The following is an 18,538-nucleotide window of genomic DNA, read 5'->3' as shown; positions in this document are numbered from 1 at the left end:
ACTGGAGCTTTTCAATACAAGATGTTGGCAGATTAACTGGGTCAATTAAAGAAAGTGACCCAGCATTTTGCTAAGAGAATCAGTCACTTATTTATGTTGCAGGTTCCCTTTAAGTCTTATGGTAACTTATGGAAAATTACCAGCTTCTCATTATTAGCTAGAAAGTCCCAAAAGCCTCTCAGTATTCATTAATCCTTTCCAAAGTGCAGTGCAAAAACAGTACAAAAGAACAGGATACATACCATATAATACATAAAAAATGCTGTTACACAGTATTAAACAGTATACGTCAATGCAAGCTAACCCTTTAAAGTGAAATAAAGTAAGGAGTTGCTCAATTTGCATAGGAAAACTGGGCAAATGTCCACGCTTCAAGGCACTATGTATGCATTTTAAGTTTTTAAGTATTTTCATTGGTGTTTTATAACTTTTTTGGTGCTAGTTTTCTTATTTTGTTACATTTAGTTTTTTCTTACTAGAGAAAACTGTGCTTTGAAAGAAATTTCACTCACTAACTAAAAATATAAATAAAAAAAAATGCTTTTGTTTCAACTTTTTCAATATTTTGCTGTACACCATAAGTGGAATCTTCTTGCAGCATTTTTTAGCTAAAACAGTTTGGAAAAATACCACTAAAATGCAACTATGTGTCAATCCACCCAATGATATATTCAGCAGCCAAGTTGGGATGTAGAGTGGATAGGAATGGTATCTGCAATGCTGGTGCTGGAGTACTCACGGTAGCTCTAGTCCACCTTGGAACTCCCTGGGGCAGGAGCAATGAAGGGGCACACCCTGGTGATGGTCTCCTGCCTAGTGGTGAGCAGTGAGTAGTGAGATGCAAGGCAGGTAGATAGGACTAGCAGTGAGAGACAATTTGGTACTGTAGCAATGCGGGTGTTGATGTATGAAAGCATGAGGCCGGGTTTGTAACAAACAGCAGTTCTTTACTGAAGGTTGCAGCAAAATACAAATACATGCACTCACACTAGTTGTCACATTTAAAATAATGCATTGACTTAGGTTGCCATCTCCACAATTCTCAGTTCTACAAGCTGCAAAGGTGCTAGACAGGCCTGGATTTTTCCTTCTCTAAGTCAATCTTACAGTATCTATACTTTCTCTCTCATTCAGCCAGAGGGATGCAATATCTCTTGCAGCTTTTTGCACTACACACTTTCTTTCTACAACAATGGGGTGGTCCACCTCTCTGACAGACTGTTCCTTTTTCAGGTTGTTGTACACGCAGTAAATAGCATTACAGATTTCCTTTGAGGGATGTAGATTCTCCATAAATATAGCCAGATTTTCTCACAGTTCTCCCAGGCAAAGTACTATGGAGTCTAGTAGCTACATGCAGATTAAACTACACAGTTGCCTTCCTAGAGGCTTGGCTAAGGCTCTTTCTCAAGCAGGCTGGGTAATTCCCCCCCAGGACTGATTCTAGCTCTTGTCCCTCTCACTGCCTTCTCTCAACTCATTGCATCAGCTGATATAAGCCACTCCCCATGTAGGTTGTAAGTAGGGCTTTTTCATCCAACTTCACTTAAAACTTGCATGTCATCCTTCCTGGTAAGAAATTTCTGATAGCATTCTTTTTAATTCCTATTGTAGCAAAGCAACACCAAACCTCTATAGAAAGAAATCTGCCCTTCAGTGAAGCTAAAGCCCTAGTACCAACAACTTTGACTTCTTCATGTGTAAAATATCTGTTTTGTTGTATGCTAAGTGCATTTTTTAGTATAATGTATTATAGGTAAATTAGAATTACATATGGCTGATTAAGTATAAGTATTATCCTTACAGACATAATTCTATAGTTGTGGATTTATAGCAAGCATATTGCTTGGGGAGTGGTCCCTAAAATGCCTGAAATAAAAAGGAATCAAGAAAAACATTTTTTGCAGAGATGAAACATTATGCAATAAACTAAAAGGCTTACATAACAAATACCAGTTTTCTTTCACACTGCAAGTCATTCAAAATATATTCAAGAAGTGACTGCTGACTGTAAAATCTCAATGACATCTATAATGAAACCATATTACTAAGCATTTTGGCTGACAATATGGTACACAAAACAGATTTATTCTGAGTGAAGCTGTGTTTTGTTGATTTTTTTCTATAGAAACACTGATTTTGGTCTCTTCTTGGATAAAACTGGTATAATATATGACACGATGAAGCATGCTCTGATTGTTTTGCACTTACCACCATGCTGATATGCTTAGCTTTATTGAAATATTGTGACACCACAATTGAGGTTATGAACAAGCCGCTGCCTCTCTGTGTCTATTAGGACCATTATTCATTGAACAACTACTACTCCCATTTTTGCCTTCACTACTAGTGTTGATCGAGCACCAAAGTGCTCGGATGATTTAGCCAAACACATCGGTATGCTCGGGTGCTCTACCGAGCACCCTAGTATAATGGAAGTCAATGGGAGAACCCGAGCATTAAACCAGGCACCTCCTGCTCTGAAGAGGGGAGGGTGCCTGGTTCATAGGAAAAAGTCAGAAATTGATGGAAACACCACCGAAATGAATGGTTCGGGAACAGCATGGGGAGGATGTCTGGATGCATCTTGGACTCCCAGTTCGCTAATAGGAACATTGTTGTCCGAGTAGTACGCCACTTTTACAGACTGAGAATAATACGCACAAAACCAAAGATAAAATCAATCTTAGAGGAACATTTGTTAGGAAACATTCTTTCCTGTATATTAACTTGTATATAAAGTACAAGTGCTGCCAAAAATTACAAGCAAGAGGCACTCCAATACAACCTGTATATCACATAAAGGAGGGCCTTATTCACATTGTAGTACAATTGTTCAGGTAGTGGGACTTCTACACTCATAAAGCCTATGCACTAAGTAAAAGGGCTGCCAAAAATTACAAGGAACCGGCACTCCAATACACCCTTTGTTACACATTAAAGAGGGCATCACACACCCTTGAAAAATAATGATTAATGGCTACTAGTGACCCTCTAAAACGTTAAGAGCAAGGGCCTGCTTATCTGACCATCTAAAACATTATGGTTGAGGGCCTTCTGCTGAGCTGACCATGCTGGGTCAAACACTTTCTCAACGTTATGGCGGCCATTATGAGGCGCATAACAGGTAGTATTTATGGGCAGAGTGGACCCAGCATGCATGTGGATCCAACACTTCCTGAACATTATGGTGGCCATTATGGCACATAACAGGTAATATTTAGTGTTAGGACCCGTCTTTAGAGTTGAGCGGACACCTGGATGTTCGGGTTCGAGAAGTTCGGCCGAACTTCCCGGAAATGTTCGGGTTCAGGATCCGAACCCGATCCGAACTTCGTCCCCAACCCGAACCCTATTGAAGTCAATGGGGACCCGAACTTTTCGGCACTAAAAAGGCTGTAAAACAGCCCAGGAAAGAGCTAGAAGGCTGCAAAAGGCAGCAACATGTAGGTAAATCCCCTGCAAACAAATGTGGATAGGGAAATGAATAAAAATAAAAATAAAATAAATAAAAATTAACCAATATTAATTGGAGAGAGGTCCCATAGCAGAGAATCAGGCTTCACGTCAGCCACCACTGCAACAGTCCATTGGCATATATTTAGGCCCAGGCACCCATGCAGAGGAGAGAGGTCCCGTAACAGAGAATCTGGCTTCATGTCAGCAAAGAATCAGTCTGCATGTCATAGCAGAGAAGCAGGCTTCACGTCAGCCACCACTGCAACAGTCCATTGGCATATATTTAGGCCCAGGTACCCAGCCAGAGGAGAGAGGTCCCGTAACAGAGAATCTGGCTTCATGTCAGCAGAGAATCAGTCTGCATGTCATAGCAGAGAATCAGGCTTCACGTCACCCAACATTGGAACAGTCCATTGGCATATATTTAGGCCCAGCACCCAGCCAGAGGAGAGAGGTCCCGTAACAGAGGATCTGGCTTCATGTCAGCAGAGAATCAGTCTGCATGTCATAGCAGAGAATCAGGCTTCACATCACCCAGCACTGTAACAGTCCATTGTCATATATTTAGGCCCAGCACCCAGGCAGAGGAGAGAGGTCCCGTAACAGAGAATCTGGCTTCATGTCAGCAGAGAATCAGTCTGCATGTCATAGCAAAGAATCAGGCTTCACGTCAGCCAACATTGGAACAGTCCATTGGCATATATTTAGGCCCCGGCACCCAGACAGAGGAGATGTTCATTCAACTTTGGGTTGCCCCGCAATATAATGGTAAAATGAAAATAAAAAGAGGATTGAATTTGCAAGTGCCCTGGAGTACAATAATATATGGTTAAGGGGAGGTAGTTAATGTCTAATCTGCACAAGGGATGGACAGGTCCTGTGGGATCCATGCCTGGTTCATTTTTATGAAGGTCAGCTTGTCCACATTGGCTGTAGACAGGCGGCTGCATTTGTCTGTAATGACGCCTCCTGCCGTGCTGAATACACGTTCAGACAAAACGCTGGCCGCCGGGCAGGCCAGCACCTCCAAGGCATAAAAGGCTAGCTCTGGCCACGTGGACAATTTAGAGACCCAGAAGTTGAATGGGGCCGAACCATCTGTCAGTACGTGGAGGGGTGTGCACACGTACTGTTCCACCACGTTAGTGAAATGTTGCCTCCTGCTAACACGTTGCGTATCAGATGGTGGTGCAGTTAGCTGTGGCGTGTTGACAAAACTTTTCCACATCTCTGCCATGCTAACCCTGCCCTCAGAGGAGCTGGCCATGACACAGCTGCCTTGGCGACCTCTTGCTCCTCCTCTGCCTTGCCCTTGGACTTCCACTTGTTCCCCTGTGACATTTGGGAATGCTCTCAGTAGCGAGTCTACCAACGTGCGCTTGTACTCGCGCATCTTCCTATCACGCTCCAGTGAAGGAAGTAAGGTGGGCACATTGTCTTTGTAGCATGGATCCAGCAGGGTGGCAACCCAGTAGTCCGCACACGTTATAATGTGGGCAACTCTGCTGTCGTTGCGCAGGCACTGCAGCATGTAGTCGCTCATGTGTGCCAGGCTGCCCAGAGGTATGGACAAGCTGTCCTCTGTGGGAGGCGTATCGTCATCGTCCTGCCTTTCCCCCCAGCCACGCATCAGTGATGGGCCCGAGCTGCGTTGGGTGCCACCCCGCTGTGACCATGCTTTATGCAGCAGCTCTGACATGTCGGGGTAGTTGTGAATGAACTTCTGCACCACCAAATTCAACACATGCGCCAAGCAAGGGATGTGCGTCAAACCGACTAGTCCCAGAGCTGCAACGAGATTTTGCCCATTATCACACACCACCAGGCAGGGCTTGAGGCTCACCGGCAGCAACCACTCGTCGGTCTGTTGTTCTATACCCCGCCACAACACCTGTGCGGTGTGGGGCTTGTCCCCCAAACATATGAGTTTCAGAATGGCCTGCTGACGTTTACCCCGGGCTGTGCTGAAGTTGGTGGTGAAGGTGTGTGGCTGACTGGATGAGCAGGTGGAAGAGGAGGAGGAAGCCGAGTAGGAGGAGGAGGCAACAGGAGGCAAGGAATGTTGCCCTGCGATCCTTGGCGGCGGAAGGACATGCGCCAAACAGCTCTCCGCCTGGGGCCCAGCCGCCACTACATTTACCCAGTGTGCAGTTAGGGAGATATAGCGTCCCTGGCCGTGCTTACTGGTCCACGTATCTATGGTTAGTTGGACCTTGCCACAGATGGCGTTGCGCAGTGCACACTTGATTTTATCGGATACTTGGTTGTGCAGGGAAGGCACGGCTCTCTTGGAGAAGTAGTGCCGGCTGGGAACAACATACTGTGGAACAGCAAGCGACATGAGCTGTTTGAAGCTGTCTGTGTCCACCAGCCTAAATGACAGCATTTCATAGGCCAGTAGTTTAGAAATGCTGGCATTCAGGGCCAGGGATCGAGGGTGGCTAGGTGGGAATTTACGCTTTCTCTCAAATGTTTGTGAGATGGAGAGCTGAACGCTGGCGTGTGACATGGTTGAGATGCTTGGTGACGGAGGTGGTGGTGTTGGTGGTACATCCCCTGTTTGCTGGGCGGCAGGTGCCAACGTTCCTCCAGAGGCGAAGGAAAAGGCAGAGCCGGCAGCAGCAGAAGAGGCCGAGGCGGCGGCAGCAGCAGAAGAGGCCGAGGCTGGCAGCAGCAGAAGAGGTAGCAGGGGGAGCCTGAGTAACTTCCTTGTTTTTAAGGTGTTTAATCCACTGCAGTTCATGCTTTGCATGCAGGTGCCTGGTCATGCAGGTTGTGCTAAGGTTCAGAACGTTAATGCCTCGCTTCAGGCTCTGATGGCACAGCATGCAAACCACTCGGGTCTTGTCGTCAGCACATTGTTTGAAGAAGTGCCATGCCAGGGAACTCCTTGAAGCTGCCTTTGGGGTGCTCGGTCCCAGATGGTGGCGGTCAGTAGCAGGCGGAGTCTCTTGGCGGCGGGTGTTCTGATTTTGCCCACTGCTCCCTCTTTTGCTACGCTGTTGGCTCGGTCTCACCACTGCCTCTTCCTCCGAACTGTGAAAGTCAGTGGCACGACCTTCATTCCATGTGGGGTCTAGGACCTCATCGTCCCCTGCATCGTCTTCCACCCAGTCTTGATCCCTGACCTCCTGTTCAGTCTGCACACTGCAGAAAGACACAGCAGTTGGCACCTGTGTTTCGTCATCATCAGAGACATGCTGAGGTGGTATTCCCATGTCCTCATCATCAGGAAACATAAGTGGTTGTGCGTCAGTGCATTCTATGTCTTCCACCGCTGGGAAAGGGCTGGGTGGATGCCCTTGGGAAACCCTGCCAGCGGAGTCTTCAAACAGCATAAGAGACTGTTGCATAACTTGAGGCTCAGACAGTTTCCCTGGTATGCATGGGGGTGATGTGACAGACTGATGGGGTTGGTTTTCAGGCGCCATCTGTGCGCTTTCTGCAGAAGACTGGGTGGGAGATAATGTGAACGTGCTGGATCCACTGTCGGCCACCCAATTGACTAATGCCTGTACCTGCTCAGGCCTTACCATCCTTAGAACGGCATTGGGCCCCACCAAATATCGCTGTAAATTATGGCGGCTACTGGGACCTGAGGTAGTTGGTACAATAGGACGTGTGGCTGTGGCAGAACGGCTACGTCCTCTCCCAGCACCAGAGCGTCCAGTAACACCACCACGACCATGTCCGCGTCCTTTACTAGATGTTTTCCTCATTGTTATCGTTCACCACAACAACAAAAATATTATTTGACCCAATGTATTGAATTCAAATTCAGGCCTTTTTTTAAAGACAACTAACACTATCTGGCTATCTATTTAGGTACCGTATTACACTCATACAGGCACAGCAGTAACCACAGATTTAGCTGGATATAAATTTGAGGCCTAGTATTTAGGCGCTGGGTGACAGGTATAGGTTTACTGACAGAATTAGACTTGGAAATGCACAGTAGCATGTGTGTGAAGTTATTCAGAATGACCCTATGTGCATCTTGAATATGATATACCCTTTTAGGGATAGATTTAAAATAGCTCTGATACAGCAGAAACCACTAAATTAGGAAATTGCTAAATTGGGAATTGTATTTCAACCCAGAACAAAAACTGTGCTTTGACGGACACTAAATAACTTGACCAGCCACAGCAGTAACGACATATTTAGCTGGATATAAATTTGAGGCCTAGTATTTAGGCGCTGGGTGACAGGTATAGGTTTACTGACAGAATTAGACTTGGAAATACACAGTAGCGTGTGTGTGAAGTTATTCAGAATGACCCTATGTCCACCTTGAATTTGATATACCCTATTAGGGATAAATTTAAAGTAGGCCTGATACAGCAGAAACCAGTAAATTAGGAAATTGCTAAATTGGGAATAGTATTTCAACCCAGAACAAAAACTGTGCTTTGACGGACACTAAATAACTTGACCAGCCACAGCAGTAACGACAGAGTTAGCTGGATATAAATTTGAGGCCTAGTATTTAGGCGCTGGGTGACAGGTATAGGTTTACTGACAGAATTAGACTTGGAAATGCACAGTAGCGTGTGTGTGAAGTTATTCAGAATGACCCTATGTGCACCTTGAATCTGATATACCATTTTAGGGATAGATTTAAAATAGCTCTGATACAGCAAAAACCACTAAATTAGGAAATTGCTAAATTGGGAATAGTATTTCAACCCAGAACAAAAACTGTGCTTTGACGGACACTAAATAACTTGACCAGCCATAGCAGTAACGACAGAGTTAGCTGGATATAAATTTGAGGCCTAGTATTTAGGCGCTGGGTGACAGGTATAGGTTTACTGACAGAATTAGACTTGGAAATGCACAGTAGCGTGTGTGTGAAGATATTCAGAATGACCCTATGTGCACCTTGAATCTGATATACCCTTTTAGGGATAGATTTAAACTAGCTCTGATACAGCAGAACCCACTAAATTAGGAAATTGCTAAATTGGGAATTGTATTTCAACCCAGAACAAAAAATGTGCTTTGACAGACACTAAATAACTTGACCAGCTACAGCAGTAACGACAGATTTAGCTGGATATAAATTTGAGGCCTAGTATTTAGGCGCTGGGTGACAGGTATAGGTTTACTGACAGAATTAGACTTGGAAATGCACAGTAGCGTGTGTGTGAAGTTATTCAGAATGACCCTATGTGCACCTTGAATCTGATATACCATTTTAGGGATAGATTTAAAATAGCTCTGATACAGCAAAAACCACTAAATTAGGAAATTGCTAAATTGGGAATAGTATTTCAACCCAGAACAAAAACTGTGCTTTGACGGACACTAAATAACTTGACCAGCCACAGCAGTAACGACAGAGTTAGCTGGATATAAATTTGAGGCCTAGTATTTAGGCGCTGGGTGACAGGTATAGGTTTACTGACAGAATTAGACTTGGAAATGCACAGTAGCGTGTGTGTGAAGATATTCAGAATGACCCTATGTGCACCTTGAATCTGATATACCCTTTTAGGGATAGATTTAAACTAGCTCTGATACAGCAGAAGCCACTAAATTAGGAAATTGCTAAATTGGGAATTGTATTTCAACCCAGAACAAAAAATGTGCTTTGACAGACACTAAATAACTTGACCAGCTACAGCAGTAACGACAGATTTAGCTGGATATAAATTTGAGGCCTAGTATTTAGGCGCTGGGTGACAGGTATAGGTTTACTGACAGAATTAGACTTGGAAATGCACAGTAGCGTGTGTGTGAAGTTATTCAGAATGACCCTATGTGCACCTTAAATCTGATATAACCTTTTAGGGATAGATTTAAAATAGCTCTGATACAGCAGAAACCACTAAATTAGGAAATTGCTAAATTGGGAATTGTATTTCAACCCAGAACAAAAACTGTGCTTTGACGGACACTAAATAACTTGACCAGCCACAGCAGTAATGACAGATTTAGCTGGATATAAATTTGAAGCCTAGTATTTAGGCGCTGGGTGACAGGTATAGGTTTACTGACAGAATTAGACTTGGAAATGCACAGTAGCGTGTGTGTAAAGTTTTTCAGAATGACCCTATGTGCACCTTGAATCTGATATACCCTTTTAGGGATAAATTTAAAGTAGGCTTGATACAGCAGAAACCACTAAATTAGGAAATTGCTAAATTGGGAATTGTATTTCAACCCAGAACAAAAACTGTGCTTTGACGGACACTAAATAACTTGACCAGCCACAGCAGTAACGACAGATTTAGCTGGATATAAATTTGAGGCCTAGTATTTAGGCACTGGGTGACAGGTATAGGTTTACTGACAGAATTGGACTTGGAAATGCACAGTAGCGTGTGTGTGAAGTTATTCAGAATGACCCTATGTGCACCTTTAATCTGATATACCCTTTTAGGGATAAATTTAAAGTAGGCTTGATACAGCAGAAACCACTAAATTAGGAAATTGCTAAATTGGGAATTGTATTTCAACCCAGAACAAAAACTGTGCTTTGACGGACACTAAATAACTTGACCAGCCATAGCAGTAACGACAGATTTAGCTGGATATAAATTTGAAGCCTAGTATTTAGGCGCTGGGTGACAGGTATAGGTTTACTGACAGAATTAGACTTGGAAATGCACAGTAGCGTGTGTGTGAAGTTATTCAGAATGACCCTATGTGCACCTTGAATCTGATATACCCTTTTAGGGATAGATTTAAAATAGCTCTGATACAGCAGAAACCACTAAATTAGGAAATTGCTAAATTGGGAATTGTATTTCAACCCAGAACAAAAACTGTGCTTTGACGGATACTAAATAACTTGACCAGCCACAGCAGTAACGACAGATTTAGCTGGATATAAATTTGAGGCCAAGTATTTAGGCGCTGGGTGACAGGTATAGGTTTACTGACAGAATTAGACTGGGATATGCACAGTAGCGTGTGTGTGAAATTTTTCAGAATGACCCTATCTGCACCTTGAATCTAATATACCCTTTTAGGGATAAATTTAAACTAGGCCTGATACAGCAGAAACCACTAAATTAGGAAATTGTTAAATTTGGAATTGTATTTCAAACCAGAACAAAAACTGTGCTTTGACGGACACTAAATAAGTTAACCAGCCACAGCAGTAACAACAGATTTAGCTGGATATAAATTTGAGGCATAGTATTTAGGCGCTGGGTGACAGGTAAAGGTTTACTGACAGAATTAGACTTGGAAATGCACAGTAGCGTGTGTGTGAAGTTATTCAGAATGACCCTATCTGCACCTTGATTCTGATATACCCTTTTAGGGATAGATTTAAAATAGCTCTGATACAGCAGAAACCACTAAATTAGGAAATTGCTAAATTGGGAATAGTATTTCAACCCAGAACAAAAACTTTGCTTTGACGGACACTAAATAACTTGACCAGCCACAGCAGTAACGACAGATTTAGCTGGATATAAATTTGAGGCCTAGTATTTAGGCGCTGGGTGACAGGTATAGGTTTACTGACAGAATTAGACTTGGAAATGCACAGTAGCGTGTGTGTGAAGTTATTCAGAATGACCCTATGTGCACCTTGAGTCTGATATACCCTTTTAGGGATAGATTTAAAATAGCTCTGATACAGCAGAAACCACTAAATTAGGAAATTGCTAAATTGGGAATAGTATTTCAACCCAGAACAAAAACTGTGCTTTGACGGACACTAAATAACTTGACCAGCCACAGCAGTAACGACAGAGTTAGCTGGATATAAATTTGAGGCCTAGTATTTAGGCGCTGGGTGACAGGTATAGGTTTACTGACAGAATTAGACTTGGAAATGCACAGTAGCGTGTGTGTGAAGTTATTCAGAATGACCCTATGTGCACCTTAAATCTGATATAACCTTTTAGGGATAGATTTAAAATAGCTCTGATACAGCAGAAACCACTAAATTAGGAAATTGCTAAATTGGGAATTGTATTTCAACCCAGAACAAAAACTGTGCTTTGACGGACACTAAATAACTTGACCAGCCACAGCAGTAACGACAGATTTAGCTGGATATAAATTTGAGGCCTAGTATTTAGGCGCTGGGTGACAGGTATAGGTTTACTGACAGAATTGGACTTGGAAATGCACAGTAGCGTGTGTGTGAAGTTATTCAGAATGACCCTATGTGCACCTTTAATCTGATATACCCTTTTAGGGATAAATTTAAAGTAGGCCTGATACAGCAGAAACCACTAAATTAGGAAATTGCTAAATTGGGAATTGTATTTCAACCCAGAACAAAAACTGTGCTTTGACGGACACTAAATAACTTGACCAGCCATAGCAGTAACGACAGATTTAGCTGGATATAAATTTGAAGCCTAGTATTTAGGCGCTGGGTGACAGGTATAGGTTTACTGACAGAATTAGACTTGGAAATGCACAGTAGCGTGTGTGTAAAGTTTTTCAGAATGACCCTATGTGCACCTTGAATCTGATATACCCTTTTAGGGATAGATTTAAAATAGCTCTGATACAGCAGAAACCACTAAATTAGGAAATTGCTAAATTGGGAATTGTATTTCAACCCAGAACAAAAACTGTGCCTTGACGGATACTAAATAACTTGACCAGCCACAGCAGTAACGACAGATTTAGCTGGATATAAATTTGAGGCCAAGTATTTAGGCGCTGGGTGACAGGTATAGGTTTACTGACAGAATTAGACTGGGATATGCACAGTAGCGTGTGTGTGAAATTTTTCAGAATGACCCTATCTGCACCTTGAATCTAATATACCCTTTTAGGGATAAATTTAAACTAGGCCTGATACAGCAGAAACCACTAAATTAGGAAATTGTTAAATTTGGAATTGTATTTCAAACCAGAACAAAAACTGTGCTTTGACGGACACTAAATAAGTTAACCAGCCACAGCAGTAACAACAGATTTAGCTGGATATAAATTTGAGGCATAGTATTTAGGCGCTGGGTGACAGGTAAAGGTTTACTGACAGAATTAGACTTGGAAATGCACAGTAGCGTGTGTGTGAAGTTATTCAGAATGACCCTATCTGCACCTTGATTCTGATATACCCTTTTAGGGATAGATTTAAAATAGCTCTGATACAGCAGAAACCACTAAATTAGGAAATTGCTAAATTGGGAATTGTATTTCAACCCAGAACAAAAACTGTGCTTTGACGGACACTAAATAACTTGACCAGCCATAGCAGTAACGACAGATTTAGCTGGATATAAATTTGAAGCCTAGTATTTAGGCGCTGGGTGACAGGTATAGGTTTACTGACAGAATTAGACTTGGAAATGCACAGTAGCGTGTGTGTAAAGTTTTTCAGAATGACCCTATGTGCACCTTGAATCTGATATACCCTTTTAGGGATAGATTTAAAATAGCTCTGATACAGCAGAAACCACTAAATTAGGAAATTGCTAAATTGGGAATTGTATTTCAACCCAGAACAAAAACTGTGCCTTGACGGATACTAAATAACTTGACCAGCCACAGCAGTAACGACAGATTTAGCTGGATATAAATTTGAGGCCAAGTATTTAGGCGCTGGGTGACAGGTATAGGTTTACTGACAGAATTAGACTGGGATATGCACAGTAGCGTGTGTGTGAAATTTTTCAGAATGACCCTATCTGCACCTTGAATCTAATATACCCTTTTAGGGATAAATTTAAACTAGGCCTGATACAGCAGAAACCACTAAATTAGGAAATTGTTAAATTTGGAATTGTATTTCAAACCAGAACAAAAACTGTGCTTTGACGGACACTAAATAAGTTAACCAGCCACAGCAGTAACAACAGATTTAGCTGGATATAAATTTGAGGCATAGTATTTAGGCGCTGGGTGACAGGTAAAGGTTTACTGACAGAATTAGACTTGGAAATGCACAGTAGCGTGTGTGTGAAGTTATTCAGAATGACCCTATCTGCACCTTGATTCTGATATACCCTTTTAGGGATAGATTTAAAATAGCTCTGATACAGCAGAAACCACTAAATTAGGAAATTGCTAAATTGGGAATAGTATTTCAACCCAGAACAAAAACTTTGCTTTGATGGACACTAAATAACTTGACCAGCCACAGCAGTAACGACAGATTTAGCTGGATATAAATTTGAGGCCTAGTATTTAGGCGCTGGGTGACAGGTATAGGTTTACTGACAGAATTAGACTTGGAAATGCACAGTAGCGTGTGTGTGAAGTTATTCAGAATGACCCTATGTGCACCTTGAATCTGATATACCCTTTTAGGGATAAATTTAAAGTAGGCCTGATACAGCAGAAACCACTAAATTAGGAAATTGCTAAATTGGGAATTGTATTTCAACCCAGAAAAAAAACTGTGCTTGGACGGACACTAAATAACTTGACCAGCCACAGCAGTAACGACAGATTTAGCTGGATATAAATTTGAGGGGTAGTATTTAGGCGCTGGGTGAAAGGTATAGGTTTACTGACAGAATTAGACTTGGAAATGCACAGTAGCGTGTGTGTGAAGTTATTCAGAATGACCCTATGTGCACCTTGAATCTGATATACCCTTTTAGGGATAGATTTAAAATAGGTCTGATACAGCAGAAACCACTAAATTAGGAAATTGCTAAATTGGGAATTGTATTTCAACCCAGAACAAAAACTGTGCTTTGACGGACACTAAATAACTTGACCAGCCACAGCAGTAACGGCAGATTTAGCTGGATATAAATTTGAGGCCTATCATTTAGGCGCTGGGTGACAGGTATACGTTTACTGACAGAATTAGACTGGGATATGGCCAAAAAATAACCACACTATTCATGGTTAAATGCACTTGGTGTGACAGCTTGACCAACTACACTATTGAGGGTTAAATGCACTTGGTGACAGGCTCAGCTTGCCACTGATGTATTATATGGCCAAAAAATAACCAGACTATTGATGGTTAAATGCACTTGGTGTGACAGCTTGACCCTGATGTAGGATTTAGCCAATAAACAACCACACCATTGAGGGTTAAATGCACTTGGTGACAGTCTCAGCTTGCCCCTGATGTAGTATATGGCCAAAAAATAACCAGACTATTGATGGTTAAATGCACTTGGTGTGACAGCTTGACCCTGATGTAGGCTTTAGCCAAAAAACAACCACACCATTGAGGGTTAAATGCACTTGGTGGCAGCTTGTGCTGGCGCACCACAAGACACAAAATGGCCGCCGATCACCCCAGAAAAAAGTGACTGAAAAACGCTCTGGGCAGCCTTAAAACAGTGAGCAATTCAATAGCAGCAGTTCAATCATCCACATCTGCAGATCGATCTCTGAATGAAGTCTTTTGGAGGAGTTAATCACTGCCTAATCTCGCCCTAACGTCACGGCTGCAACCTCTCCCTATGCTGATCAGAGCAGAGTGACGGGCGGCGCTACGTGACTCCAGCTTAAATAGAGGCTGGGTCACATGGTGCTCTGGCCAATCACAGCCATGCCAATAGTAGGCATGGCTGTGACGGCCTCTTGGGGCAAGTAGTATGACGCTTGTTGTTTGGCTGCTTTGCAGCCTTTCAAAAAGCGCCAAGAAAGCGACGAACACCGAACCCGAACCCGGACTTTTACGAAAATGTCCGGGTTCGGGTCCGTGTCACGGACACCCCAAAATTTGGTATGAACCTCCTCCTCATCCCTACCCGTCTTACAGAGATCACTTTAACGTTCAGCAGATGTGCTCAGATGGTTTTGTACAAAATGCATTTTCCAAGCATCTCACTTTATAAATAATCGTAGCATTAGCACTGCAATTGTTGTGACTATTGCATTATTATACTTTATCTGATTTGCAGGGTGCTGTTGCATTGTCTTTTTTTTTCTCCAGGTCTTTGCCATGGCGGCGTTCACCTGCGCACTGGGAAGTGCTGACTAACCCCCTTTTGTTTGCAGATTTACAATGCTTGAGATGTAGCACTCCAGCGAGTTGTGCACTTCTGATTAGCCTGCCTGCCCTATAGGCTGATTTTAATTATTTTCTGTATAAAACTGTGGCCTGCTCTCACTACATTCATTGGAATCTGTCTGGCACAAGGAAAGGTATAGAGTAGGCTCATCATGCATGTTGGTACCTGCATCCCTTGTAATGGATGCCATTATGGCACCAAAAATGGTAAAAGGCAGAGTGGACTTTAGCACTGTAATTTTTGTGACTATTGCATTATTATACTTTATCTGATTTGCAGGGTGCTGTTGCATTGTCTTTTTTTTCTCTAGGTCTTTGCCATGGCTCGTGCTTCTGCACACTGGGAAGTGCTGACTAACCCCCTTTTTTTTGCAGGCATCCATATTGCGCCGCTAGAGGTAAAATTCTTGGACCGGCGCAAGGTGAGCTGACCCTGTAAAAAATTATATGCAAGGGCCTGCTGGTGAGATGATCTCTAAAAGGTTGTAGGTGAGGGCCTGCAGGGGAGTGACCATCTAAAACATTATATGCGAGTGCCTTCAGGTGACCTGACCGTGTAAAAGATTGCAAGTGAAGGCCTGCTGGTGAGCTAACCCTCTAAAAAATTATTTGCGAGGACCTGCTGGTGAGCTGACCATGTAAAACATTATATGTGAGGGCATGCTGGTGAGATGACCCTGTAAAACATTATATGTGTGGGCCTGCTGGTGAGATGACCCTGTAAAAGATTGTAGGTGAGGACCTGCTGGTCAGCTGACGCTCTAAAAATTTTTATGCCAGGGCCTGCTGGTGAGCTGACACTGTAAAAGATTATATGCAAGGGCCTGCAGGTGAGCTGACCCTGTAAAGCATTATATGTGAGGGCCTGCTAATGAGCTGACCCTGTAAAAGATTGTAGGTGAGGGCCTGCTGGTGAGATGACCCTGTAAAATATTATATGTGAGGGCCTGCTGGTGAGATGACCCTCTAAATGGTTGTAGGTAAGGACCTGCTTTTGAGCTGACCCTCTAAAACATTATATGCGAGGGCCTTCAGGTGAGCTGACCCTGTAAAAAATTGAGGGAAAAGCCTGCTGGTGAGCTGACCCTCTAAAAAATTATTTGCAAGGACCTGCTAGTAAGCTGACCCTGTAAAACATTATATGCAAAGTCCTGCTGGCGAGCTGATCATTTACAAGATTTACGTTGCAGGACTGCTGGTGAGCTGACCCTGTAAAAGACTGTAGGTGAGGGCCTGCTGGAGAGCTGACCCTGTAAAATTTTTTAGGTGTGGGCCTGTAGAGTCAACCGTCAGCATTTTCAGTTGACAGGTGGATGCGCTTATCAGTTATTATGCTCCCAGCAGCACTAAACACACTCTCTGACAAAACACTGGTGGTGGGACAGGCCAACACCTCTAAGGCGTAGAGCGCCAGTTTGTGCCCAGCCTGGACACCCAATAGTTGTAATGCACACAGGGATCACTGAGGACGCTGACATGGTCTGCTACGTATGCCTCCACCATCTTCCAAAATATTTCCCTCCTTCTGACACTAGGCTGCACATTAGGTTGAGGTGCTATAAGGGTGTCATAAAGCTGTCCCAAGCCTTGGAGAATGTTGCCCTGCTTCTGTTGGAACTGCTGTGTGTTCCCCTTGTCTCCCCTCCTCGGTTGGCCAAGGAACTATGTACTCTGCAACCAGCTTTGTCAGCTGGAATTTTTTGGAACAATTTTTCCACAAGGACCTTCTAGTATTGCACCATTTTGCTAGTCCTCTCCAGCACAGGAATGAGAGATGAGAAGTTCTTGTTGTGGGGGTCAAGAAGGGTGAACAACCAATAATCGGTGTTGGCCTAAAATGTGAACAACACAAGGTCAAGGGAAAGGCATCCTAACATAAAGTCAGCCATGTGTGCCAGATTCCCAACAGACAAGACTTTGCTGTCCTCATCAGGAGGATGAATCTCAATCTCCTCATCCTCTTCCTCCTCTTTTGCCCACCCACGCAAAACAGATAGAATTAAACTTCCATGGGTACTACTCTCAGCACAGCTATATTCCATATTAGGCTAGAATATGGAATATAGCAGTGCTAAGTTGAAATCTTCATGCGATTATTTCGTGTTATATTACTCGCATCGCAATTTCGACTTTTGCGTATGTTCTTAATATTGCTCTAACTTCGTCTTTTAGAATATTCGTAATATTCTGAAAGACGAAGTTAGAGCAATATTACGAATATTCTAAAAGACGAAGTTAGAGCAATATTGCGAAATTTTCGTAAAATACACATATAGATTAGATTGTAATTTAGCTAATATGAATATAGCAGTAAGTTGAAAACGCCACTGACTGGAGCAGCCAGGAAGCCAGGAATCCAAAGGACAGGTAAGAACAACTTTAGGGAAGGGGGAAAGAAAAAAATATAACAATAAAAAAAAAAAAAAAACGAATGTTCGATTTCGAGAATATATAGAACGATATTCTAAATATTCGCGAAATCTCGAAATTGCGATATTCGAGAAAAAAAATTGCAATTCGAATATTCGCGCTCAACACTAGATATAGTGCGATCAATCCAAATTACATCTATGGACTGTATATAATCCTTTATAACTATGTAGTATACACATGGTCCTCTAATAAATACGCGGCGCCCGAATAATAAGATCTAAGTGGAATAGTAAGCATTGATAGACGGCACTTACACTTGAATAAAGTGGATCTAAATTATAAATGTATCCCCTTCCCCTTCCTTTCAGCAAGGGTAAAATGGAGAGATCCTCTTATAAATATGTGCCCCCCCCCCCCAAAAAAAAATAAATAATAATAATAAGAGGATTGATAAGAAGTGATGCGATCATACACATCATGATTGCTGCAGTGCTCGATCGCTATAGAAGGAATCTGCCACTGTCAGAGATTGAATTGAGCGTTTAGCTTTCCCCATTGGCAGAATGACAGGTTCACCATGTAAACAAAACATTACCTGACATCATCTGTGAGGAGATGGAACAAGAGAGCGCGCAGGATATGCATCAACAGACGCTTCCTGCCTGCGATCGAATGCACTGGCCGAAGCATGGTGATTGGCTGGGAGAGTCAGGAGGGTGGGACTTTGGAAAGTATAAAGGGAGGTCAAAACAAGCGCGCGCGTACATATGCCCCACATCCCCTGACGAAGCTGCATTA

The sequence above is a fragment of the Bufo gargarizans genome, chromosome 4 (genome assembly GCF_014858855.1).
Source record: "Bufo gargarizans isolate SCDJY-AF-19 chromosome 4, ASM1485885v1, whole genome shotgun sequence".
Classification (NCBI taxonomy): domain Eukaryota; kingdom Metazoa; phylum Chordata; class Amphibia; order Anura; family Bufonidae; genus Bufo; species Bufo gargarizans.
This window is presented reverse-complemented; position numbering follows the sequence as displayed.